The sequence below is a fragment of the Zalophus californianus genome, chromosome 5, assembly GCF_009762305.2.
Source record: "Zalophus californianus isolate mZalCal1 chromosome 5, mZalCal1.pri.v2, whole genome shotgun sequence".
Taxonomy (NCBI): Eukaryota; Metazoa; Chordata; class Mammalia; order Carnivora; family Otariidae; genus Zalophus; species Zalophus californianus.
Window position 1 is genome coordinate 31,816,413 of NC_045599.1, and position 25,342 is coordinate 31,841,754.

The following is a 25,342-nucleotide window of genomic DNA, read 5'->3' on the forward strand; positions in this document are numbered from 1 at the left end:
TATCATATTTTAAAATGTTCTCCAGGTGATTCTAATGTGCTGCGAGAGTTGTGAGTTACTGAGCTACACAGAAATGAGGAAGATACCCTGATGTTAGCTCAGCTAATAGACAAAACTTCCACGTGGCAAGGCTTTAATGCTTTCTGCCCACCCATCTGAAAAGGAACAGAGAGACAACCAGAGCCACCAGGCATCCAGTTGCCTTTGACTCTGATGGTCCTGTCCCACACTTTGGTTCTACCTTTGTTTTTTACTGACTCTTCTCCAAATCTGACCCCCTTTGTTGGCTTTCCCCAGACCAACCCAAGAGTTCCTTTGATCTCTTCTATGGGACTTAATGGTGGTGGTTGTAGGGGGAAGTGGTCATCATTTCATGGACACCAGAGGTAAAGATTTTCCAATCTTACATTCCAAACCTGCCAGGCCACTTCTCATCTTCATCATTTTTGGATCTTTACTCATTTTGATTTTACCTTCCTTAAGGGTTGTGAAGTACTTCAAATGAGATAACATCCCGGAAAAGTGCTTTTCAAACTGTGAAGCTATTTAACCAGCCCGATGTAGATAAATAATAATGAAGCCCTCATAATGTAGAGAGTCTCCAGAATGATCTCTGATAGTTCATCTTTATTAACATTTTGATATTATTTTGTGTAACTCTTTAGAATACTCCATAAAGTGTTGCTGATTGACTTTTTTGATTGCTTTTCTATAACATTCTTGGTGCAGTTTAATCCTCGTGATTATGTGCACTGTGTTTAACAACCTGAAGTGAATTGAAATCTTACCAAATGTAAGCCTCAACCCAAATGTCACCAGTTGACATTAGTGAACAATTCCTTGGCTTCCGTGCCACTTGGTTTTCCTCCCATATCTATGGCCACTCATTCTTTCTGCAAATATATTTTTTATTTTTTTAAGATTTTATTTATTTATTTGATAGAGAGAGACACAGCGCGAGAGAGGGAGCACAAGCAGGGGGAATGGGAGAGGGAGAAGCAGGCTTCCTGTTGAGTGGGGAGCCCGACACAGGGCTCGATCCCAGGACCCCGGGATCATGACCTGAGCCGAAGGCAGATGCTTAACGACTGAGCCACCCAGGCGCCCCTGAAAACATATTTTTTAAAAGTTGTATTTATTTAGGTAATCTCTGCATGCAACATGGGGCTTGAACTCATGACCCCGAGATCAAGAGTTGCACACTCTTCTGACTGAGCCAGCCAGGGGTCCCTGCAAATTATTTTAAAAGTGCATTTTATGTTCCAGAAACTGTGCTAAATTACAGAAGCAGAGAAGTGAAAAAGTCAGACAAGATTCCTGTCCTCATGCAACTTAGAATCTAATGGAGGAGAGAGAAAATAAACCAGTAAACAAGCAATTCTAGAGAGGGATGAGTGCTATAGAGAGTACAGTACTTGGTAGAGAGTGACTGGGGTGTGGGGGTGTGCTCATGGAAGGCCTCTCTGACCAGGTGATGTCAAAAATGGCCCTCAAGAATGAGAAGCAGAGGCTGGGATGAATAGGCAGAGCACAGCGGATTTTCAGGGCAGTGAAAAATACTTTGTATGATATTATAATGACAGAGACATGTTATTACACATCTGCCCAAACCTGTAGAATACACACCAAGAGTCAACCTTAATGTAAACTATGATTCAGGGTGATTAGGATGTGTCAATATAGGCTCATCAGTTTTAACAAATGCACTACTCTGGTGGGGAATATTGATAATGGTGGCGGCTATGAATGTGTGGGGACAAGGACTACATGGGAAATCTCTCTCTCTCTCAATTTTGCTGTGAACCTAAAACTGTTCTAAAAATAATAAAGTATTTTAAGGGGCATGTGGATGGCTCAGTCAGTTAAGTGTCTGCCTTTGGCTCAAGTCGTGATCCCGGAGTCCTGCTCAGCAGGGAGCCTGCTTCTCCCTCTCCTCCCTGCTCCTGATATCTCTCACTATCTCTATCTCTCAAATAAATAAATAAAATCTTAAAAAAAATAAAAAGAATAAAGTATTTTATTTTATTTTTTTAGATTTATTTATTTGAGAGAGCGAGAATGAGAGAGAGAGAGTACATGAGAGGGGAGAGGGTCAGAGGGAGAAGCAGGCTCCTCGCTGAGCAGGGAGCCCGATGTGGGACTCGATCGCAGAACTCCGGGATCATGACCTGAGCCGAAGGCGCCCAAGAATAAAGTATTTTAAAAAGTGGCTGGAAAGGTTGGGGAAAAAACAGTGTTAGTGATCTCAAAAATCCAGTATATAAGTAGATTCTAAATAAAATAGTTAAAAAAAAGAATAAGAAGGAGGCAAGATGAAGAGTTAGGGCAAAGAGATTTCCAAGTACAGCGTTCAGGAAATGACAAGATTCTAATGTAGGAAAGGAACTGGTGCATTTTAGAGATTTAATTTATTTATTTGACAGAGAGAGCGAGAGCGAGAGCACAAGCAGGGGCAGTGGTAGGCAGAGGGAGAGGGGAAGCAGGCTCCCTACTGAGCAGAGAGCCTGCAGCAGGGCTCGAAGAATTGGTGCATTTTAGAAAAGGAAAGGAGGGCTCTGGGCTGCAGGAGGGAACTCAGTGTCCTGTTCTGGCTCCTCTTCCTCTTAAAAGTTGGTCTTGGGCCTCTGTCTCTTCTTGCTACACATTCTGTAGGTGCAGATGAGTTCGACACCTCTAGCTCCTCTCAGGGCCTTTCCTGAGTTCAGATTTGGATATACCCCTGTCTACAGGATATCTCTTCTTAGATGTTTGGTAGGCACTAAAACTAAGCATGACCCAAAATAGCTCTTTGTGTACACTGTTTTCCACCCCATTGGTCCCTACCTCCTTTACCTCCAGGGCTCTCCATCTGGGTAAATGGCAACACTGTTTCTTCAGCTGAGCAAGTCAGAAAGCTCCATATCCAGTCTTTTGGCAAGACCTAGGATCCTCTGTCCTTTTTCATAGCTTCCAAATCTACCCACTTTTCCCCATCCACTGCATTTATATTCTCTATTCAATAAGTCTAAAAGTCCTCCTAATTCCCCTCCCTGCATGTAACCACTGTAACACTTTGCTGTGTATTCTTACACACTTGTAACCATTCATTCAAATGAGTACCTGTTACCTACCAGGCACAGTTCTAGGTGCTGGAACCACAACAGCGAAAAGAAGAAAAAATTACCTGCTTTACTGACACTTACATTCTAATGGGGAAGACCGTAAGTAGATAAATAGCCATATAATGTATTGGATGGTGACAAGTGTTATGAAGTACAGTATGGTAAAGAAATAAAATGAAGGGGTGCCTGGGTGGTGCAGTTGATTGAGCTACTACTCTTGGTTTTGGCTCAGGTTGTCATCTGAGTCGTGAGATCGAGCCCCAAGTCAGGCTCTGCACTCAGCGGAGAGTCTGCTTAAGACTCTCTCTCCTCCCTCTGCCCCTGCCCCCAACCCCCGTGTTCATGCTCGTATGCTCTCTCCCTCAAAAATAAATAAATAGGAGCTCCGGGGTGGCTCAGTCTGTTAAGCATCTGCCTTCAGCTCAGGACATGATCCCAGGGTCCTGGGATTGAGCCCCGCATCGGGCTCCCTGCTCAGCGGGAAGCCTGCTTCTCCCTCTCCCACTCCTGCTCTCTCTGCTTGTGCTTGCGCGTGCGTGTGTTCTCTCTCTAATAAACAAATAAAATCTTTAAAAATAAATAAATAAATCTTAAAACAGAAAGAAAATTGAGAGGGGAGAGGAGGAAAGTGGGTGCTACTGGTATTTCACAAGGGGTGGTTAGGGAACGCCTCTTGGACAAGGAGACCTTTGAGATCTGAATGAGGCCATGGGGTGAGATAAAATGCTGTGGGGGAAGACCGTTCCAAGGACAGGGAACTGGAAACGCAAAGGCTATTAGGCAGGAAGGTGCTTGATGTGTTATGAAAAAGTCTAGGACCCCAGGGTGGATGGGAGGGAAAGATACAGGGAAAAAGCCAAAGATGGGTCTGAGGTTGCTAGGCAAGATCATGTAGATTTTATTCAGAGTGAGACAGGAAGAAATGGAGAGTTCTGAACAGATGATATGTTTTAAATGGCTCAGCGGCTATGAGAAAAGAGCATTAAAATGGATACGTATATGTTGTTCAAACATAAATAGGGTATTATGTGCATTGCTTTACAATCTGCTTTTTTCCAAAGTAAAATTTTTAAAAACAAAATATGATCATGATATCTCTTTGTTCAAAATCCTTTGTGATGTCCCATTCCCCTCACAATAAAGTGTAAAGCCTTACAAAGTCCTCTCCAGTCTGGCCTCTACCTACCTTGCCAGCTTCTGAATCACAGAACTTCTTTTCCTGGAATGGGACTCAGGGCCTTCAGACTTCCTTGTCCCTTGGTCTAGAATCAAGCTCTCTTCTTCCCTCCCTATCCATCTTGACAATGTCTTTTTTTAAGGTCCCACTTATTTTTTCATTCATTTGACAAATATTTATTGAGAGATCTGCTATGTACCAGGCACTCTTCTAGGTACCAAGCACATAGCACTAAACAAAACAGACAAAAACTCTAGCCCTCATGAGACTTGAATTCTAGTGGAAGACAGGAGAAAATGGTAAGTTAAAAAATAAATATATGTATGAGTTTTTATGTCGGATGGTGATACACCCTAAGCAGAAATATAAAGCAAGGAAAGAGGGAAGGGAATGTTGGGGGAAGGGGTTGTAATTTTAAATAGGGTGGCCAAGAGGAAGCCTCCCTCAAAAAGTGACAGCTGAGCCTAGACCTGGGGGAGGTGAGAGAGTGAGTCAGGCAGCTTTTTGGAGGAGAGCATTCCAGGCAGAAAGCAAAGGCCCTAAGGCGAGAGCCTGCCTGATGGGTTCCAGGAATAGTAAAGAGGCCAGTGTGTCAGAGAAATGTGTAGGAGCAGGTGAGGTCGGCCCTTATAAGGACCTTGCCTTTTACTCTGGATGGGATAGGAGCCAATGGAGACTTTTGGGCAGAGTAGGAGTGACATGTTTGGACATATTTTAACAGAATCACTCCAGCTGCTGAATTAAGACTAGACTGAGGGAGGCAAGGGCAAAAGTAAGGCGACCAGTGAGGAGGCTCCTGTGAAATTCAAGTAAATGATGATGATGGTTTGATTCAGGATGATAATAGTGGAAATGGTAAAAAGATAATAAAAAAATATATATACACACACACTGAATATATTTTGAAGGTAGAGGCACAGATTTGTTGAGGAACCAGATATAAAATGTGTGAGGGAAAGAACATAGTCAAGGATGACTCCAAAGTTTTTGGCCTAAACAACTACAGGAATGGAGTTGCCATTTTTTAAAAAAGATTTTATTTATTTATTTGAGAGAGAGAGAGAGCATGAGCCAGGAGGAGGGGCAGAGGGAGAGGGAGAAGCAGACTACCACTGAGCAGGGAGCCCGATGCGATACGGGCTCAATCCCAGTTCTCTGGGATCATGACCTGAGCATAAGGCAGATGCTTAACTGACTGAGCCACCCAGGCGCCCCTGGTATTGCCATTTAATGAATGAAGAAATCTGTGGGATCAGCAGGTTTGGACAGAGTTATCAGGAAATCACTTTTATTTATTTATTTTTTTAAATAGATTTTATTTATTTATTTGAGAGAGACAGACAGATAGTGAGAGAGAGCACAAGCTGGAAGGAGAGGGAGAAGCGGGCTCCTCGTTGAGCAGGGAGACCAATGTGGGGCTCGATCCCAGGCCCCTGGGATCCTGACCTGAGCCGAAGGCAGACGCTTAACAACTGAGCCACCCAGGTGCCCCAGGAAATCACTTTTAGACATATAGACATATGAAGTGTGAGATGCCTAGATGCCTACTAGGTATCCAAATGGAGGTATCAAGTAGGGATATGGGAGTTTAGAATTCAGGAGAAAGGTTCAGGTTGCGATATAAATCTGGAAGTGTCAGCATACTTAACGCCAAAAGACTGGATGAGATCACCAATGGGATTATGGCAAATAGAAAAAGAGGTCCAAGGATGGAGTCCTGGGACACTCTAACAGCAGTTCTTAAACTTTTTGATCTCAGGAATCTTCTACACTCTTAAAACTTTTTGAGGATCTCAAAGGGCTTTTGTTTATGAGTCTTATCTATCAATGTTTACTGTATTATTAAATTATCATAAATATCATCTTTTAAAGAAAAATGACAATGTTTCTTAAAACAAAAGGAAATTTGGGGAGCCATATCATTTATTTTGCATTTTTGCAAATCTCTTTACTGTCTGGCTTAATTAAAGGTAACTGGATTCTATATCTGTTTCTGCATTCTGTGTGATGCCCCATTATGTGTCATGTAGTCTGGAATACTGTACTGTATACCATGAGAGACTGGGAGTGAAAAAGTCAAATGATATTCTAATATTATGAAAATAGTTTCCATCTTACTACCCCCTGGAAAGGGACTTAGGAGTCCTTGGACTACACCTTGAGAACTCTAACACTTAGAGCTTGGGAGGATTTAAGGAGAATAAGTTGGAACCAGGGAGGATGGAAGAAACTCAGAAGAGCCTAGTGCCCTAGAGGCCAAATGAAGGTAAGTGTTTCAAGAAGGAGAGTGATCAAACACTGATGATGATACAAGTCAACTCACACAGAGACTGACCACTGGATGTAGCATCATGGAGGTCATCAGGGACCTTGATAAAAGCAGTTCTGGTGGAGAGGTGAGTCCTAAAGTGTGACTGGAGTGGGTCATAGAATAAAGGTCCCTTCCTCAGGTCACTGAACCCAGATCAGGTTAATTTCCCCCCAAAATCTACTTGTATCTCCCTTCTATCTTCACAGTTAACTTTCTTTTTAGAGTTTATGTGTTTTACTTTTTTATTTATTTATTTTTTTAAAGATTTTATTTGTCAGAGAGAGAGAGAGAGAGAGAGAGAGAGCACCAGCAGTGGGAGCGGCAGGCAGAACAGGCAGAGGGAGAAGCGGACTCCCTGATGAGCAAGGAGCCTGATGTGGGACTTGATCCCAGGACCCTGGGATCATGACCCGAGTTGAAGGCAGACGTTTAACCGACTGAGCCACTCAGGCGCCCCGAGAGTTTACCTGTTTTAATAACTGTCTCTTCCATTACATTTTAAACTGTGGGAGAACAGGATCAGGTTAGTTTTAGTCACTGTCATTCTCCTGGCTTCCCCTGGCACAAAGCAAGTGCCTGGGACATAATGAATGCTCGAGTCTTCCCTGGTAAACTTTTCAAGGTTTCTCAGAGGTAGAAAGCTGACTCCCCTTAGCTTACAGGACACACTGCAAGTCTATCTTCATATCATTTTTGTCACCTGACCCTCCTCTTCCTAAAACATCCCTGCCCTTTCATCTTTAGGGCCTTTGCATTGCTCTAACAAAATATCACAGACTGGGGTAGTATAAACAACAGCAATTTATTTCTCACAGTTCTGGAGGCTGGAAAGTCCAAGATCAAGGCATCAGCATGGTCACATTCACAACCAGTAAAAGCTCTCTTCCTGGTTCATAGTCTGATCCTTCTTTCTGTGTCCTCACATGGCAGAAAGGACAAGGGATATCTCTGGGCCCTCTTTTATAAGGGCACTAATCCCGTTCCCAAGGGCTCCACCCTCATGACCTAATCACCTCTCAGAGGCCCCATTTCTTAATACCATCACTTTTGGCATCAGGTTTTCAACATATGAATTTTGAGGGATGCAAATATTAAACCTATAGTAGAGCCTTATGCTTAGAAAGGCTTCATCAATGCTCCGTTGTTGCTGTCTTGAAATTGTTAATAATTTTTGAACAAGGGGCCTCACAAATTAAGCAGCTGCTCCTGAGTGAAGCGATAGATAATACAAACCTATGGAGCATAATCCTTCAACTGTCTCTTGTTGGCTCACACAGATATTTATTGACTGATTACTATGTTCTGAGGTAGCCAAGTATAATGGGGGGAAGCCATGGCCACTCCAGGCAGGGGAGACCACAGGAGCAAAAACTCTGAAGACAGAAACAGAATGGGGTGTAGATGGATAAGAATGGCCTTATTATGGTCTTTCTCTTTAGGTTTGCTCTCTTCCTTCATGGTCCTATTGCCTGTTGTCCACAATCCTTCTTTCTTTCCTTTAAAGTGTTTTTTTTTTTTTTTTTTTAGGGGCGCCTGGTGGCTCAGTCCGTTAAACATCTGCCTTCAACTCGGGTCATGATCCCAGGTCCCTGCTTGGCGGGAAGCCTGCTTCTCCCTCTCCCGCTCCCCCTGCTTGTGTTCCCTCTCTCGCTGTGTCTCTCTCTGTCAAATAAATAAATAAACAAAAAAACCCCACTTTTTTTTTTTAAAGATTTTTTTATTTGAGAGAGAGGGAGTGTGAGATAGCACGGGGTGGGGGGGAGGAGGACCAGAGGGAGAGGGACAAGCAGACTCTGTGCTGAGTGGGGAGGCCAAGGTGGGGCTGGATCTCACTAACTTGAGATCATGACCCAAGCTGAAACCAAAAGTCCTCACTTAACCACTGAGCCACCCAGGCCTCCCGGTCCACATCTCTCAACCAGCATAAACCCATAGTGCTTTCAATTAAGATGGGCACACTCACCTGTGGATGTTAACTTGGTGCTGTCTAGGAGGTGAGCAGTGAGCTGGGTGCTGTAGGGAATACACGTTGTTTTCCTAGAGTTTGCATTTCCCAGGGGAGAGGGAGATGTGAGTAGTAAAGGGTAAATATGTTGAGGGCAGTCTCCCTAGCTCCCTGCTCAATATTGGCTTAGGACCAAGGTGGCCGTGCGTATTGGTCTTGCTTTATTTTGGATTTCTAGGCCAATACAGAAATCAACCTTGTTCTTCATCCCATGATGAAGGAGTTGAAACCTCATTAGGGTTTTCTATACCAGGCTGATAATTAGTATGTAATTGTTTTGTTTGTTTTTTGTTTTGAAGTTTTTTTTAGAGCATTCGCCAGGAAGATAAGGAAGGGTGGGAATAACATTCCCAAAATGGCTGGAGGCATAGGGATAGCAGCCCCGTCCCTCAACTGTCTGTGTGTGTGTAGGGGGCCAATCTCAGGAGGGGCTGCTGCTGTGACACGCTTCTTGTCTATTAACAGGAGGGCTCTTGGCTCCCGGATCTGTGAGGTGAGGGGATGAGTTAGATGACTTCAAGGAAGCCTACCACATCACCTTTGTAAAGTCCCTAGAGTTGGATTCTAGTACCACTCCGCCTCAAGCTGTGAGGCCAGTTTTCTTCCGTAAAACCAATGGGTGGGCTTACAGTACTTTTCTGGAAGCCTGTTACTCGGAAGCACCTGTGGCACTCCTCACATAAGCGTCCCCAGGACTGCGTCGCCGCGCCCGGTCCCGGAGGCACCGGCTGGGGGGAGGGTGGAGCCAGCGCGGGTAGCACCCTGAGACTCACCTGTGCGCGGAGCGGTGACTCACCTGCCCTCCCCCGCTCCCGGGCTGTTCCAGGAGGTACCGCTCCTCCTTCCTCTCCGGGATCACTCCCTGCCTGAACGCCCATTAGGGGCCGGGGGTGAAGTAATTCGGGGGCACAGAGCGGAGAGCAAGGGGTCCTCTTGGGAGTTTCGGCTCGGCGTCGCCAGGGTCTCTCGGTTGGGCCTCACCCCCAAAGCGAGGGCCGGGAAAGCGGGGCGGCTGTGGGAGGCGCCGGGAAGAGCGCGCCGGAGGGAGGTGCTCGGAAGGGCGGGCGGGGCCGGGGCCGCGGGCGGGGGGCGGGCCGGGGGCGGGGGCGCCTGGCGGCCCATTTCCTCCTCGGAGTCGGACTGGAGGGAGACAAAGCGGCGGCGGTCGGCTTCGGGCCTCGGGAATTTTCCTGAACTCGCCCCACTCTCCGCAGGTAACTCTCTTCAGGCGGGCGCGGGCTCCGGGCCGAGGGGCTCCTCCTGCGTGCGGGCGGGCGGCGGTCTACTCCGCGACCCCGCCCTGAACCGGGCTCTTGGCGGGCTGCGGTGCTGCGGCGGGCCCGCTTCCCGTGCGGGGCCCCTGGCCTGCGCTCTGGCCGGGCGGGGCCGGCGCTTCCTGGCGCTGGGGAAGTTAAGGGGCCGCGGAGGCTGGAGCGGAGCGAGCGGCAGGCCCCGCGCGGACGCGGCGCTTCCTCTCGGGAAAGTTTCTCCCGGTTTCTAAACTTTGTCCCAGCCGACTGGGTGCGCGCGCCGGGCCCCCTTGGGGCCCCCGCGGCCGCCTTGCCTGTGGAGGGGAGCTTGCGCGCTGTTTCCGGTGCGGGAGTGGCGGGGAGTTGAGCTTTCCTGTGAAGTGATTGTGGTCTGTGGTTTCCGTGGTCGCACCCTCCTTCTCCTCCCCCGCCACCGAAACTTGGCGGTCTGCTGGACCTGAGGTTTGCTCAGCCCGCGCTCCCCGGCGAAGGTGCGAGTGGGGTGCCGCCTTTCTCTGACCCGGTCTGGCGGGGAAGGTGCGCCACACCCGGGTGGACTTTTGGCGTGTACCAAGTTAACCTTTGTTGTGAAATTACTCAGCCTTCTTGTGCTGGTTGGTAGGGCGCGCTTCACTCTGGTTAGTCCTCGTTTGCCCGGGGGGCGTTGGACTCTTTCTTGTTGACTTTTTTTTAAAAGGAGTGTGCTTGTCTGAAGCACTTGTTGGAAAAAATGTGGATTGAATGCCTGACCCTGGCTTGGCAGGAATGGCTTCCCAACAATGCAGGCGGCAGTTGGCTCAAACCAGGATTGGCAGACACCCTCTTATGTCCTCCTGCGTCTTTGGAACATTTTTTGGGTGTTTGTTTTGAATAGAATTTACACATTTAGAAGAGTAAGATATGCGAAGTCTCCCAACTGAATTAAGGGCATTTCGTATTTATGTTGAAGGAAACGGTTACATCATTGTATTGTTGGAACAGGATAAGCATTTCCATGAGAGGATATTTTGTTTAGCAGTGACTTTTGAAATGACTGTACGGGTTTATGTTACTTTAGGAAAATGTAAGTTAAATTAATTAGGATATGTTATTTTGTTTTACAAGAGAAATTATCCATAGCCTCTGCTTAATTATTTACCCTTTGTGACTTTTGTTTTACAAGAGAAATTATCCATAGCCTCTGCTTAATTATTTACCCTTCTTGACTTTTAAGTTAAATAATTTTTACCCGCTTTTTTTTTTTAAAGGGCCCATAGATGATTTAAGATACGGGCTGTGCTCCCAAGAGCTCACCATGTAATGTAGGGAAGGCATATACTCCAGATGTAGTGCAAGGTAGACTGTTATAAGTGCCATAATAGTACTTGTGCATGGGTCATATCTTCTGTACTACTAATGATAGAAAAAAACTTGTGGAAGCATGGAGAGGGGCCTAATTTTTGTTTGGAGAAGTCCAGAAGGGCTCTGGAAGGGGGGGAGGTGGCGTTTGGAACTGGATGAAAGGTGAGTAGGGTTTTGTCAGTGGAGGAAGCATAAAAAGGAATAGGAGTTGGTGGGAATTATGACATAACTCTTAGGATTTTCCTTATATTTTTGGCTCTTGTCAGTTTTTTTCCTTTTCAGTCTGCTCCTACCCAAGATTGTATCTCAGTCTTTGACACTGTTGATGTGGCATCATCTTCGTTGCCATCAGCATCTCATTCTGTACAGTGACTTAGAGATCAGGGTTGCCTTCTCCTTCTAAGCTGAGAATCCCTTCTCTGTGCATTTTCCATGTCTTCAAACTTAGGTGCTCAAGCCCAAGTTTCTATCTTGATAGTGAATGTCTCACCTCACATGTACACCAGAGAGCTGTGTGTCCCAGGGGCTTCTCAAACTCAAGAATGCTCAAAATGAGACATCTTTCTTTTCTGGAAACCTAAACCATATGTGGAAATCAGCAGTAACTGGTAGGGTCCTGGAATTTTTTGAGAAAGTAACAGCCTGACACACGACAGACAGACCTGGTTGTTGCAGGTGGTGGTGTGTAGTGTTGGTGAAGATGTGGACCAAGGGAACAGGGTCCTCTGCTTGTGTAAAGGTCCTGAGACAGGAATGAACTTAATGTGTTTTGAGACCTAGGACCTGTATAGCTTGAACAATTTTGGGGTGGGGAGAAGGCCTCACATGAGATTGCCAGGGGACACCAGGTCATATGTTTGGATCTTATTCTAAGATCTGTAAGAAGCCATCGTAGGGAGTTTCATGATCTGATGTTTTATTATTTCTTTTTTTTAAAAAAATATTTGAGAGGGAGAGAATGAGAGAGAGAGAGCACGAGGGGGGGGTGGTCAGAGGGAGAAGCCGACTCTCCACTGAGCAGGGAGCCTGAGATATGGGACCCATCTGAGATGCGGGATCGATCCAGGACTCCAGGATCATGACCTGAGCCAAAGGCAGTCGCCCAACCAACTGAGCCACCCAGGCGCCCTCATGATCTGATATTTTATTTTATTTTTTTTTAAAGATTTTATTTATTTATTTATTTGAGAGAGAGAGAGAGAGAAACAGCATGAGAGGGGAGAGGGTCAGTGGGAGAAGCAGGGTCTCCGCCGAGCCGGGAGCCCAATGTGGGACTCGATCCCAGGACCCCAGGATCATGACCCGAGCCGAAGGCAGTCGCTTAACCAACTGAGCCACCCAGGCGCCCATGATCTGATATTTTAAAGGAAGATGGTGGGGTGGGAGTGAGGTGGTGTGGATGAAGGGAACTGTGTTTTGGGGAAATGAGACAGGTCTTAAATATGGATTGGATGTAAGGGATGTAGGCTTATCTATAATGGCTGTTTCCTCAGTGATGCACTCCCCCCCTCCCCCCCAGTTGTATTCTTTCCCTTTCATGATGAACTCAGTCATATCTCATGACTTCAAGTTAGGGCTTTCCTTTCTGGTAGCAAACCTCTTCTCACCAGGAGGTGTACTCCTTATACTGTACCTTGTATTATTGATGTCCCTGTTTGCCTTTTCTGCTACAAAGTGGGCCTATGAGCCCCTTGATAGCCTTAGCCTTTGACCTGGTGCCTGGCCTGGAGGGCAAATTAGATACTGTTGAATGAAGGAGGAAAAAGAGTCTTTCCCTTCTGGAGTCTAGCTTGTGGGTGGAACTATGATAGATGAGGCAACGGTCAGATTATGGAGAGCCTTAAATTGAAAACCATCTCCATTCCATTCTTCTTCCTTTTCTACCTGTATCTAATCAGAGATGAAATCCTCTCCATCTGGTGTTCACATTACATTAATACCTTTTTTCTGTTTTCTTTACTGCCACTGCAGTTTAGATTATCTTATCTTTGAACTATTGAAACTACTTGTAGTTCTCTGGATAAATTGTTCTATTTTTGTTTTCTTTGGTGCCTTTTTCATATTTTTTCCTTTTCCTGGAGCTGTTCTCCTTTTTCCATACCTCTGACAAACTCATTTACTCTTTAAAACCTACCTTAGATGTCACTGCCTCTGGGTTTTCTCTTAAAACTCAGTGCTTCTTGGGTAGCTTGTACATATTCTGTGGTTGCATCTTTCACACTGTTTGGTAAATATTTTTATCTATGTCTTCTTCCCATCTGGGGGTTTCTTGGAAATGGGGCCTGGGCTTTTATTTTTGACAAAACTTTCCAAAAATTAAAGATTCATATACCTGTAGAACAGTGCTCAAATCATAAGAGTACCTGCTTAATGCTGTATTTGAGTGAAGACTATCCATATCCACTGTGTAGACCAAGAAACAGTAAATTATCAACCAGTACTCTGGGAATCCCAGGTCACCACCTGTTCCTCTTTTCTCTTCAGTTTTTAATCTGAGATTTGGGAACATATGGTTGCTCAATTAGTGTTTGCCACAGTTAGTTGAATGTTTTCCCCTCTCCGCCTCCATCTTTCAGTCTTTTACACGTAAGCAGTACTCTTGTTCATTTGAGAAACTTATTGCTATCTTCTTGCTGAACTGATCAGCCTCTTAGGTTGGCCTTCAAGACCTAAATTCTGGCTTTAAATTAATTTGTTCAACTTCATTTTCTTCTCTTCTCTTTTCTCTTCTTGAAGATTTACTACTTATTTGAGAGAGAGAAAACGTGACAGGATGGGAGGAGTGGAGGGAGAGGGAGAGGATCCTCAAGGAGACTCTCCACAGAGTCTGGTGCTGGGCGGATCTCACAACCCTGAGATCATGACCTGAGCCGAAACCAAGAGTTGCTCAATTGACTGAGCCACCCAGGTGCCCCTCGACTTCATTTTCTACTGTAAATTGTTGCTACATGTCCTCTGCACCTTCCAGGCATTCGTACTGGAGTGCCTCATCCTTCTTTTGACACAAATGCTATCCATATTTGAAGGCTGGTTAACGTGATTTTTCCATTGAGACATTTATCTTCATTGCTGAAAGTGATCTTTAATTTACTGGAAATTCTAAAATTTGCCTCTCACTATGACATTTTCACTCCCTGTCTTGTTTGTGTGTGTGTGTTTTGGTGGTAAAATATATAAAACAAAATTTACCATTTTAGGGGTGCCTGGGTGGCTCAGGCGTTAAGCATCTGCCTTCGGCTCAGGTCATGATCCCAGGGTCCTGGGATCGAGCCCCACATTGGGCTCCCTGCTCAGCGGGAAGCCTGCTTCTCCCTCTCTCACTCCCCTTGCTTGTGTTCCTGCTTTCGCTGTGTCTCTGTCAAAAAAAAAAAAAAAACACCCTAAAAAGAATTTACCATTTTAACCATTTTTATGCATACACTTCAGTGGCATTGAGTACATTCATATTTTTGTTCATTCATCACCACCACCCATATCCAGAGCTTTGTTCATTTTCCAAAACTGAAACTCTATATATATTAAACATTAACTCCCCATTTTGCCTCCCCTCAGCCCACTGGCAACCATTATACTTTTTCTTTGAATTTGACTACTGTAGGCACCTCATGTAGGTGGAATAATACCGTATTTGTTCTTTTGTGACTGGTTTATTTTACTTAGCATAGTATCTTCAAGATTCATCTGTATTGTAGCATGTGTCAAAATTTCCTTCCTTAGGCAGAATGTTACTCTAGTATCTATTCATATGTTGATGGACACTTCGGTTGCTTCCTCTTTTCGGCTGTTAATAATGCTGTTATGAACATGTGTGTACAAGTATGTGTTTGTGTACCTGCTTTCAATTCCTTTGGGTATGTACCCAGAAGTGGAATTTGTGGGTCATAAGGTAATTCTGTGCTTACAGTTTTTAGGAACTGCTAAACTATTTTCTACAGTAGCTGTGCCATTTTATAAATTTTTACTAGCAGTGTGTGAGGGTTCCAGTTTCTCCACATCCTTACCAACACTTGTTAATTTCTTTCTTTTTTTAAAACTGCCATCCTCATGGAAGTGAGGTGATACTTCTTTGTGGTTTTGATTTGCATTTCTCTGATTAGTGATGTTGAGCATCTTTTCTTCTGATTATTGGCCATTTGTATTTTTTCTTTGAGGAATCTCTGTTCGAGTCCTGTGGCAATTTGCTTTTTTGTTGTTCAGTTGTAGGTGTTCTTTATGTGTTCTGGATTTTTATTTATTTACCCCCCTTTTTTAAAAAAAGATTTTATTCATTTGGGACAGAGAGAGAGAGCTTGAACAGAGGGAGAGGCAGAGGGGGAGGGAGAAGCAGATTCCCCGCTGAGCTGGATGCTCAAAGACAATACGGTCAATCCCAGGATCCAGAGATCGTGCATGGAGTGGAAGGCAGACGCTTAACCATCTGAGACACCCAGGTGCCTCTGTTCTGGATTTTTAAAAAATTCCAGTATACTGGGGCGCCTGGGTGGCTCAGTCGTTAAGCGTCTGCCTTCGGCTCAGGTCATGATCCTAGGGTCCTGGGATTGAGTCCTGCATCGGGCTCCCTGCTCCTTGGGAGCCTGCTTCTCCCTCTGCCTCTCTCTCTCTCCCTCTCTCTCTCTCTCTCTCTCTCTGTTTCTCATGAATAAATAAATAAAATCTTTAAAAAAACTGCATTAAATTGCTTGTTTACCTTCCTTTAGACTCTTCTAGACCATAAACTTTTTTGCTAGATGCTGAGCTCCTTCAGGGCAATTACTTTCTTCTGAATCTTTGACTCCTTTGACTCCTGACTTATTTCTAAACCCATAGCAGATACTCTTCAATAAATATTGGATTAGTTATAGTAGGTATACATATGCTATATATAGGATTGTGCCAGGGGGTGGAGGCATGACTTTACATCCAGTTTATTAAAGTTTTTTTGTAATAAAACTCATAGCAGCTAGAGGTAAATACTGCTAACATTTTGGTGTACATCCTCTAATCTTTTTTCTAGACATGTATATTGTCTAATTTTTATGTAAATTAGTTTTTACTTAATGGGCTCTTTTGTAATCTGTCCATTTATCATAATTTGAACATTTTCCCTATTAGTAGGATAAGATTAACCTTTATTTTATGTATCACTTAGAAAAAAGAACTGACAAACTAGGCAATGACCTCAGTTGAAAGACACATCCAGATTTTAGAGACTTAGAAATGTGAAATATGTATGCTTTAGAACTGATGACATATGATTAATTGCACAATACTAATACAGCATATTAATGATCCCTTACTATTCCATTATGTAGCTCCTTTTTTTTTTTTTTAAAGATTTTATTTATTTGACAGAGACAGCGAGAGAGGGAACATAAGCAGGGGGAGTGGGAGAGGGAGAAGCAGGCGTCTCGCGGAGCAGGGAGCCCGACGCGGGGCTTGATCCCAGGACCCTGGGACCATGACCCGAGCCGAAGGCAGTCGCTCAAAGACTGAGCCACCCAGGCGCCCTATGTAGCTCCTTTTTAATCAGCCCTTTGTTAGACATTTAGTTTGCTTCCAGAGCTGCTTTAATGTAGCTAAATCTTCTGCCCATCCTATTTTTTTTTAAAGATTTTATTTATTTATTAGAGAGGGAGAGAGCAAGCACAAGCAGGGGTAGCTGCAGAGGGAGAGGGAGAAGCAGGCTCCCCATGGGGCAGGGATCCTGATGTGGGGCTCCATCCCAAGACCCTGGGATCATGACCTGAGCTGAAGACAGATGGCCTAACTGAGCCACCCAGGTGCCCCATCTTCTGCCCATCCTTGATTATTTCTTTTTTTTTTTTTTAAAGATTTTATTTATTTATTCATGATAGAGAGAGGCAGAGGCAGAGGGAGAAGCAGGCTCCCCAAGGAGCTGGTAGCCCGATGCGGGACTCGATCTCAGGATCCTGGGATCATGACCTGAGCCAAAGGCAGACGCTTAACCATCTGAGCCACCCAGGCATCCCATCCTTGATTATTTCTTGAGGATCACTTCTTAGAAGTGGAATTTCTGGGGAAAAGGTTTGCTACTCCTGAAAAATTTTTTTAGGGACCCCTATGTGGCTCGATTGAGCATCTGCGTTTGGCTCAGGTCATGATCCTTGGGTCCTGGGATCAAGCCCCTCCCTGCTCAGCGGGTAGTCTGCTTCTCCTTCTCCCTCTGCACCCCCCTACCCCCGCTTGTGCACTCTTGCTCTCTCTCAAATAAATAAATGTTTAAAAAAACAAAAATACTTAGTTATGCTTTATCAACGTGGCTTATATGGTACATTAATTTTTAATTTTTTGAGGACCTGTCATACTTATCGTATTACTTTCCTACCAGCAGTGCACAGGGGCTCTAATTTCTCCACATCTTTGACAATACTTTTATTTTTTTTTATGGAAGCCATCATAATGAGTATGAGGTGGTATTTCATTGTAGTTTTGATTTGCATTTCCCTAATGATTGGTGATGTTGAATATCTTTTCATGTATTTATTGGACATCCCTGTATGTCTGGAGAAATGTCTACTCAAATCTTTTGCTGCACGTTGGGATGTTTGTTTTCCGGTGTTCGAGTTTTAGGAGGTCTCTGTATTTTCTGAGTATTAATCCCTTATCACATATATGACTTGCAGATATTTTCTTCCATTCTCTGGGTTGCCTTTTCACCCTGTGGATGATGTGTCCTTTGATACACAAAAGTTTTTATTTTGATGAAGTTCAATTTACTTGTGCCTTTGGTGCTGTATGCGGGAAATCATTTCCAAATCCAGTGTCATAAAACTTTTGCCCTGTGTTTTCTTCTAAGAGTTTTATAGTTTTAGTTCTTACATTTAGGTCTTTGGTCCATTTTGAGTTCATTTTTCTGTATGATAATAGGTAAGAATCTAACTTCATTCTTTTACATGTGGATATGTAGTTTACTCTGTACCATTTGTTGAAAAGACTGTCATTCCTCATTGAATAGTCTTGACACCCTTGTTGAAAATAATTTGACTATAGGGGCGCCTGGGTGGCTCAGTAGTTAAGCGTCTGCCTTCGGCTCAGGTCATGATCCCAGGGTCCTGGGATCGAGCCCCGCATTGGGCTCCCTGCTCCGTGGGAAGCTTGCTTCTCCTTCTCCCACTCCCCCCTGCTTGTGTTCCCTCTCTCTCTGTGTCTCTCTCTGTCAAATAAATAAATAAAATCTTCAAAAAAAAATAATTTGAGTATAAATGTGAGCATTTGTTTCTGGACTGTCATTCTATTCTGTTGGTCTGTATGTCTTTATGCAAGTAGCACACAGTTTTGATTACTGTAGCTTTGTATTAAGTTGATTGCAGATTAGCCCTTGAAGGTCATAATATTTTGTACATTTATATTTTGTGGTTCAGTTGTGTACATGCTGTTGTGAGAATAGAATAAATTCATTTAACTTTTATATATCTTGATTGTGGAGGTGATTACTCAGCTGTTTGAGTCTGTTAAAACTCATGGAATAGTACACCAGAGTGAATTTTACTGTGTGAAAAGTGATAAAATAGGTAAAAAATAATTCATCCAAACTGTTTTTTGCAAGTTTGACCTTTGACATATACATAAACAAGTAATGAAAATGTAAGGCCAGGGCACCTGGGTGGCTCAGTCGTTAAGCATCTGCCTTCGGCTCAGGTCATGATCCCAGGGTCCCAGAGCCCCGCATCAGGCTCCCTGCCTGTCCGGAAGCCTGCTTCTCCCTCTGCCACTCCCCCTGCTTGTGTTCCCTCTCTTGCTATGTGTATCTCTGTCAAATAAGTAAATGAAATCTTAAAAAGAAAAGAAAAGAAAATGTAAGGCCAGTTATCATTTCTGCTTTCTCAGCTCAAATCTTTTTTCCTCATGAGTGACTGAAGACACACCCTTAAAGAATATTCAAAGCATTTTGGTTATAATGTACATGTTGGAGGATTTGAGTTTTATTAGTTCCTTCTGCTTAAAAAAAAAAAAAAGTTAAAGGGGAGCCTGGGTGGCTCAGTCAGTTGGGTGTCTGCCTTGGACCTTGGGTCCTGGAATCCGACCCCTGCTCAGTGGGGAGCCTACTTCTCTCTCTTCCTCTGCCCCTCCCCACTGCTTGTGCGTGCTTGTGCGTGTGCTCTCTCTCTCTGTGGGCTCCATCTCAAATGAATAAATAAAATAATAATAAAAGAATATAAGACAGACCCATCAGGCATCTGGGAGAGCCTCCCTGAGCGGCCATTCCTAACATTCGTTCAGATGCCAGTTTGCTAGCTTCCAGACCTTGAGGGTGTTGCTGGTGCAGTGTGTTGGTCAGCTCAGCCCCCCACAACGTGCGCCTGGCTTGAATGGGCCGAACAGTGTGGGGAAGTGAACAGTCTGGCTTGACTTGCCCTGTCTCATGCTGTTTGTTCACTTGCAAGAGCACTGCACTAAATTTATGCATTATTGAAAGTTCAAAGTGTGCAGAAATAACCATGCTTCAAAATAAAACTTCAGCATTGCCCTTTCTCTCTTGGAGCCTCTAAATGTTCATTATTTTCATCTTTAGGCTTTTTTTTTCATAATGTCAAACTTTTTCTCCGTGTGCAAGCATGCCCCCAACTCCATTTCTAATGGAGCTTGAAATTAACATGCATTTCTATTTACTTGTTGATGCTCTGTCATCTGTCAACCCCACTTTTTGATTGTGATGTGATTTGTGCTCTTTCAGTGGCTCAAGTTTGGAGTAATGCATATAATGTAAATATGATTTGAAAGAAAACTTTTGAGTGTTATTTTAAATGTTTGTAATAAAGATGGATCATTTGGGACAAGCATTATATGAGTAGTGTGATTTGGTTTTTAAATTTCCTTGTCATCTGTCCCGTGTTCCTATTGTAGTAGTGGTAGAGCAGGAATTACATTGTGGAAGTTTGTTATAATTTTATGCTGTAAAGTTTTCTTTTTTCTTTTTTTAAGATTTCTAGGGCTGGGGTGCGTGGGTGGCTCAGTCATTAAGCATCTACCTTTGGCTCAGGTCATGGTCCCAGGGTCCTGGGATGGAACCTCACATTGGGTTCCCTGCTCAGCAGGAAGCTTGCTTCTCCCTCTCCCACTACCCCTGCTTGTGTTTCCTTTCTCGCTGTGTGTCTCTCTGTCAAATAAATAAATAAAATCTTAAAAAAAAGACTTCTATGGCTTTATAAAAGAAACTGTCATTTGCTTTAAAATTTTGTAATGAATAATTTAGTCTGATTTAATCTTGGTGTTAAGTAACTGGTTTTACTCCTTAGTTGCTAATTTAAAGGCTAGTTCTTTCCTGGATTGCTTAGTTTTGTCTATTGCATTTCACTGTAGCGAGCTGTAGATTTCCCTCATTTTCTTAATTTGAGATTTCATTAGTAAATATTGTCATAAATAAGTGGACCATCCAGTGCATTTTGAAAATGTTTTATTGCTGTGGTTTGTTTTTTTTTTCTTAAAGATTTTATTTGACCGAGAGAGACAGCGAGAGAGGGAACACAAGCAGTGGGAGAGGGAGAAGCAGGTTTCCTGTGGAGCAGGGAGCCCGACGTGGGGCTTGATCCCAGGACCCCGGGATCACGACCTGAGCCAAAGGTAGATGCTTAACGACTGAGCCACCCTGGAGCCCCTTGCTATGGTTTTCTGCTTAATATTTGACATTATGAATTGAAGATGTGAGTTAGAAGCCTAATTATCAGATTACATAATCCCGTACTGGTTTATTTACCAGGTAGGACTGCAGACTGTTCTTGAAACTGAAAGTGCTGTCATAACTCATGAAATGCATTCAGTGTGGCCCATTTCAAGTGACATGAGGGATAGGAGCCTTTGCTAATAGTCCTTTTACCCTGTGCAGCTCTGATACACGCTTTTCTTTCCAAGCAAAGATGCATTGTTACTATTCTCCCATGGTGTGTTGAATATTTCATTATGTTAAATATTTCAGTATTAATCTAGACTCTTAATCATGTATTGTGAAAATTGATAGCACAGTGAATAAGGCAGAAGCCGAAAGGTAAGTTACTTCTCAGTATTCATGGGATTTTTCTCTTCCTGGGGATATCAGAATTGGCAAAGGTTTCTTACAGTCATCTGTTATCATTTTCTTGCTTCCTTGGACCTGGGGTCATCATGTTCTCAGAAAAGCTGTGGTCTGACTTTGAAGTATATCTTTAGAAACCTGTCATTTTGCAGAGAAGTAGCTAAGTGAAATGTGAGGTTGATCCCTTGGGAGGAGGGAAAAACAAAACAAAACAAGGGAATGGAAGATGGCAATACTTGAGAGAAATTTAAGCTTCTTTGGGGTCATTAAGACCAGTGAAAGATGTAATGTTTTCTAGGTGTCTTTATTGAGTCAGGGTCAAAGGCAACCTTTAGTTTACTGTATCTCAGTTACAGTGGGAACGGTTCAGTTAAATGAAATACACATTTATTAAAAGTCTGCCTTTCAAATCAGGTGTTGGAGGAGATGTTAAGAATTTATAAGTCACCATTGCTAACCTCAAAAGTTTACAAACGAATGGGATTGTTAGCCTTAGTAGTATCACTGATAGCTAAGAATTAGCGATCTAGGGTGCCTGGGTGGCTCAGTCATTAGGCATCTGCCTTCGGCTCAGGTCATGATCCCAGGGTCCTGGGATCGAGCCCCGCATCGGGCTCCCCCCTCTGCTTCTATCTGTGCTCACGCTCTCTCACTGTCAAATAAATAAATAAATAATCTTAAAAAAAAAAAAAGAATTAGCGATCTATAGTTTTGCTAATTTATAGCAGACATTTTTTTAAAAGATTTATTTATTTTAGAGAGAATTTGTGTGAGCGTGCAGGGTTGGGGAGGAGGGGCAGAGGGAGAGAGAATCTCAAACCACGCCCCCCCACCCCCTGAGTGCAGAGCCCAACATGGGCCTTGATCCTAGGACCCCAAGACAGTGACCTGAGTCAAAATCAAGAGTTGGACGTTTAACCAAGTGAGCCACCCAAGCACCCAGAGAGAGACGTTTTTTATTTCTTCCACAAGTGTTAGTGTTGCTAGATGAAACCTGAAGCTGTCAAGCCAGTTGTTGATCAGTTGAAAATTATTGTGCTCAAAAAAGCCATGGTCCCTGTGCTCAAAGGGGAGCTCCCAGTTTCCTTGGAGACAGGTGCACTGACTTAGTGCTGTGTGCTAAGTGCTGTAATGGAGATGCTTGCGAAGTGCTGGAGTGACCCAGAAAAGAGAGAACAGCTCTTTCTGTGGGATTAGAGGACATTTGTGTGAGTCTTGAAGGAAGATGGAAAAGTCAGGAAGGGTGCTCTGGGCAGAGAAAGGGTTTATATAAAGGTCTGGACACATGCATGTGCATTGGAGAAGTTTCACGGAGTGGATGCAGGTGATGAGTCTGTCAGGCTAGTGCCAGTTAAGTTTGTTTACAGGATTTTGGGCTTCATCCCGTTTTTGGTGGGGAAGCAGTCCCTCTTTAAGGGAGGGAGTAGACTCTACGATAAGTGAGGCTGTCTGGATAATGATTGGAAATGAGAAGACTCCTAGATATTTTAAGAAGTATTTTTTTTTTAAGATTTTATTTATTTATTTGACAGAGAAAGCGAGAGAGCACAAGCAGGGGGAACAGCAGAGGGAGAGGGGGAAGCAGGCTCCCCGCCAAGCAGGGAGCCCGATGCGGGGCTCGATCCCAGGACCCTGAGATTATGACCTGAGCCGAAGGCAGACGCTTAACCATCTGAGCCACCCAGGCGCCCCGACTCCTAGATATTTTAAACCAGGACCCAGGCCAGAGCCCTGCGACAAGAAGGATTAGTAGAGTGAGTTATTTACTGAGTTACAGAGTAGGGAGAGGGAAGAAGATGAAACAGGCCAGAGTCTCCTTCTAGGGCAGCTGGTTTGGTGGAACTTTGGTCAACAGAAATGGGGAAAGCCAAAGAGGGAATAGATTGGGAGGAAAATGCTTGCCTTGCTGCCTGTGGAGTTTGAGGAACTTAGCTCTTCAGTTGCTTGTGGGGAGAAGTCCTTCAGATTGGGGAAATGCTGCTCTGGCCACTTCTGGCCTTCACTATGGTCGCTATGAAGAGGTGGGGTTTGCATCTTTGTTTTTCTGGGCAGGTGGGGTTCTAGGATTTCTCAGGTAGTATTATAAACACCAAGAATGGAATGGGCCCAAAGTATTTTTTTTTCTAAAGATTTTATTTATTTGACAGAAAGAGACACAGCGAGAGAGGGAACACAAGAAGAGGAAATGGGAGAGGGAGAAGCAGGTTTCCTATGGAGCACGGAGCCCGATGCAGGGCTCGATCCCAGATCATGAACTGAGCCAAAGGCAGACTGAGCCACCCAGGCGCCCCAAGGCCCAAAGTATTTTTAAGTTAGGAAAGATAAAAGACCAAACCTGTAATGCCTCTTAATTTCTTTGCTCATCTTTAAACCTAATTTTTGCCCTTTATTTATTTATTTATCGCCATTTAAATATTTATCTTGTTTTTCACTCATGCTTGTTTTTGGAAGGCTTTGACATTCTTTGGTGCTGTTGTCCCCTCCTATAACCTGAAACAGTTGCCTTGCCCTCTCCCTTGTACAACAGATCCTCAGTGAGGACTCCCTCGCCTTTTGGGGACTCCTGCCTAGGTGCTCCTCTTGTGCACTGATGTTCTGTAACTACTTTCTTGTCTAGACTGGGTTTTCCCCCAACTTTTTTTTCTTTGAAGATCTTCAAATGTACAGAAAAGTAGAAAGAGGAATAGAGTAAGCACTTGATTAGTCAATTCGCTTGGATTCACCAATTGTTAACATTTTTCATATTTGCTCATTTACTCCGTATAAACTTTTTTTTTGAGGCATTTGAAAGTGAACTGCAGATACCAGGGTACTTCAGCATGTAACTCCTAAGAATAAGGACATTGCCTTTACCTAAGTACTGTATCACACAAGACATTTTACATTGATAAAGTAACATAATTCCTTTTAAAAAGTGGTCCAAGAGCCATGTCGCTTCTCTCTGGGAACTTGGGAGAAATGCCAACTCTGATGTCCTACCCTAGACCTGATGTGGGAAACAAAAGCAAAAGAAAAATTAAATTTCCTTACTACTTACAGTCCAATAACAAGTCCTTCAAACAGGCAGAGTGACATTCCTCTGGGAACCCAGCTGCCTTGATGTTAATACTTTGCTAAGGGCGAAAGGCACTCTTACCCTGACACCCAGGATCCTGTGAGTCTACTTGAACATACAAAAAGTCCCTTAGAGACTTACGCTATCCCTAACCCGCCCAACTTGAAAGCATATAATCAGCCCGTCCTCACGATGCCAGTGCAGCTCTTTCTGCCCACGGGTCTCCTGTCCCTGTGCTTTAATAAAACCACCTTTTTGCACTGAAGAGGTCTCAAGAATTCTTTCTTGGCCTTCGGCTTTGAACCCCATCTTTCCTACATCAGACCTGAATCAGAATTTGCCTTTAAACAGGATTTCCAGAAATACTTATCTTACAGTATAGTGCTTATTCATATTAAATTTGATCAATTGTCCCAGTGATTTTTTTTTTTTTTTTTTTAAATCCAGGAAAAAGGGGCGCCTGGGTGGCCCAGTCAGTTAAGTGCCTGCCTTCGGCTTAGGTCATGATCCCAGGGTCCTGGGTTTGAGCCCTATGTTCCGCTCCCTGCCCAGCAGGGAGTCTGCTTCTCCCTCTCCCTCTGCCCCCTCCTCCGCTTGTGCGCACCCACGCTCTCCCCCCCCAAATAAATAAAATCTTAAAAAAATGCAGGAATCAATAAAGATTGTGTTTGTCATATCTCTTTAGAATTTTTATTTCTTTTTTTTTTTAAAGATTTTATTTATTTAATTGACAGAGACAGCGAGAGAGGGAACACAAGCAGGGGGAGTGGGAGAGGGAGAAGCAGGCTTCCCGCTGAGCAGGGAGCCCGATGTGGGGCTCGATCCCAGGACCCTGGGATCATGACCTGAGCCGAAGGCAGTCGCTTAATCAACTGAGCCACCCAGGCGCTCCTAGAATTTTTATTTCTGTCCCCCCCATGACACAGTTGGGAAGAGTTTAGGCCAATTTTGTAGATGCTCTGTAGTTTGGATTGGTCTGATTGTTTCCATTTTTGGCAGTACTATGCATGTGATGATGTTCCTTTCTGAGGGCATTGCAGCAGTTGTCACATTGTTCTACTGGTGGTGATGCCAAATTTAAACACTTGATTAG

The 25,342-nt window shown here is 44.0% G+C and overlaps 1 protein-coding gene across 3 annotated transcripts in view; it reads left to right on the forward strand.

Annotated features, from left to right (window-relative positions):
* The window catches only part of CTNNA1 (catenin alpha 1), a 315,689-nt gene that overhangs the window by 126,663 nt on the left and 163,684 nt on the right, over positions 1–25,342 (forward strand). The window contains exon 1 of one of the 3 annotated variants that reach the window (XM_027606835.1): positions 9,696–9,808. The exons of 1 other annotated variant lie outside the window; for it this stretch is intronic. The gene's annotated coding sequence lies outside the window, so the exon portion shown is untranslated. Of the gene's footprint in view, positions 1–9,695; positions 9,809–20,691; positions 20,747–25,342 lie in introns of those variants that run through there. One more of the 3 variants, XM_027606836.1, reaches the window with a different exon arrangement.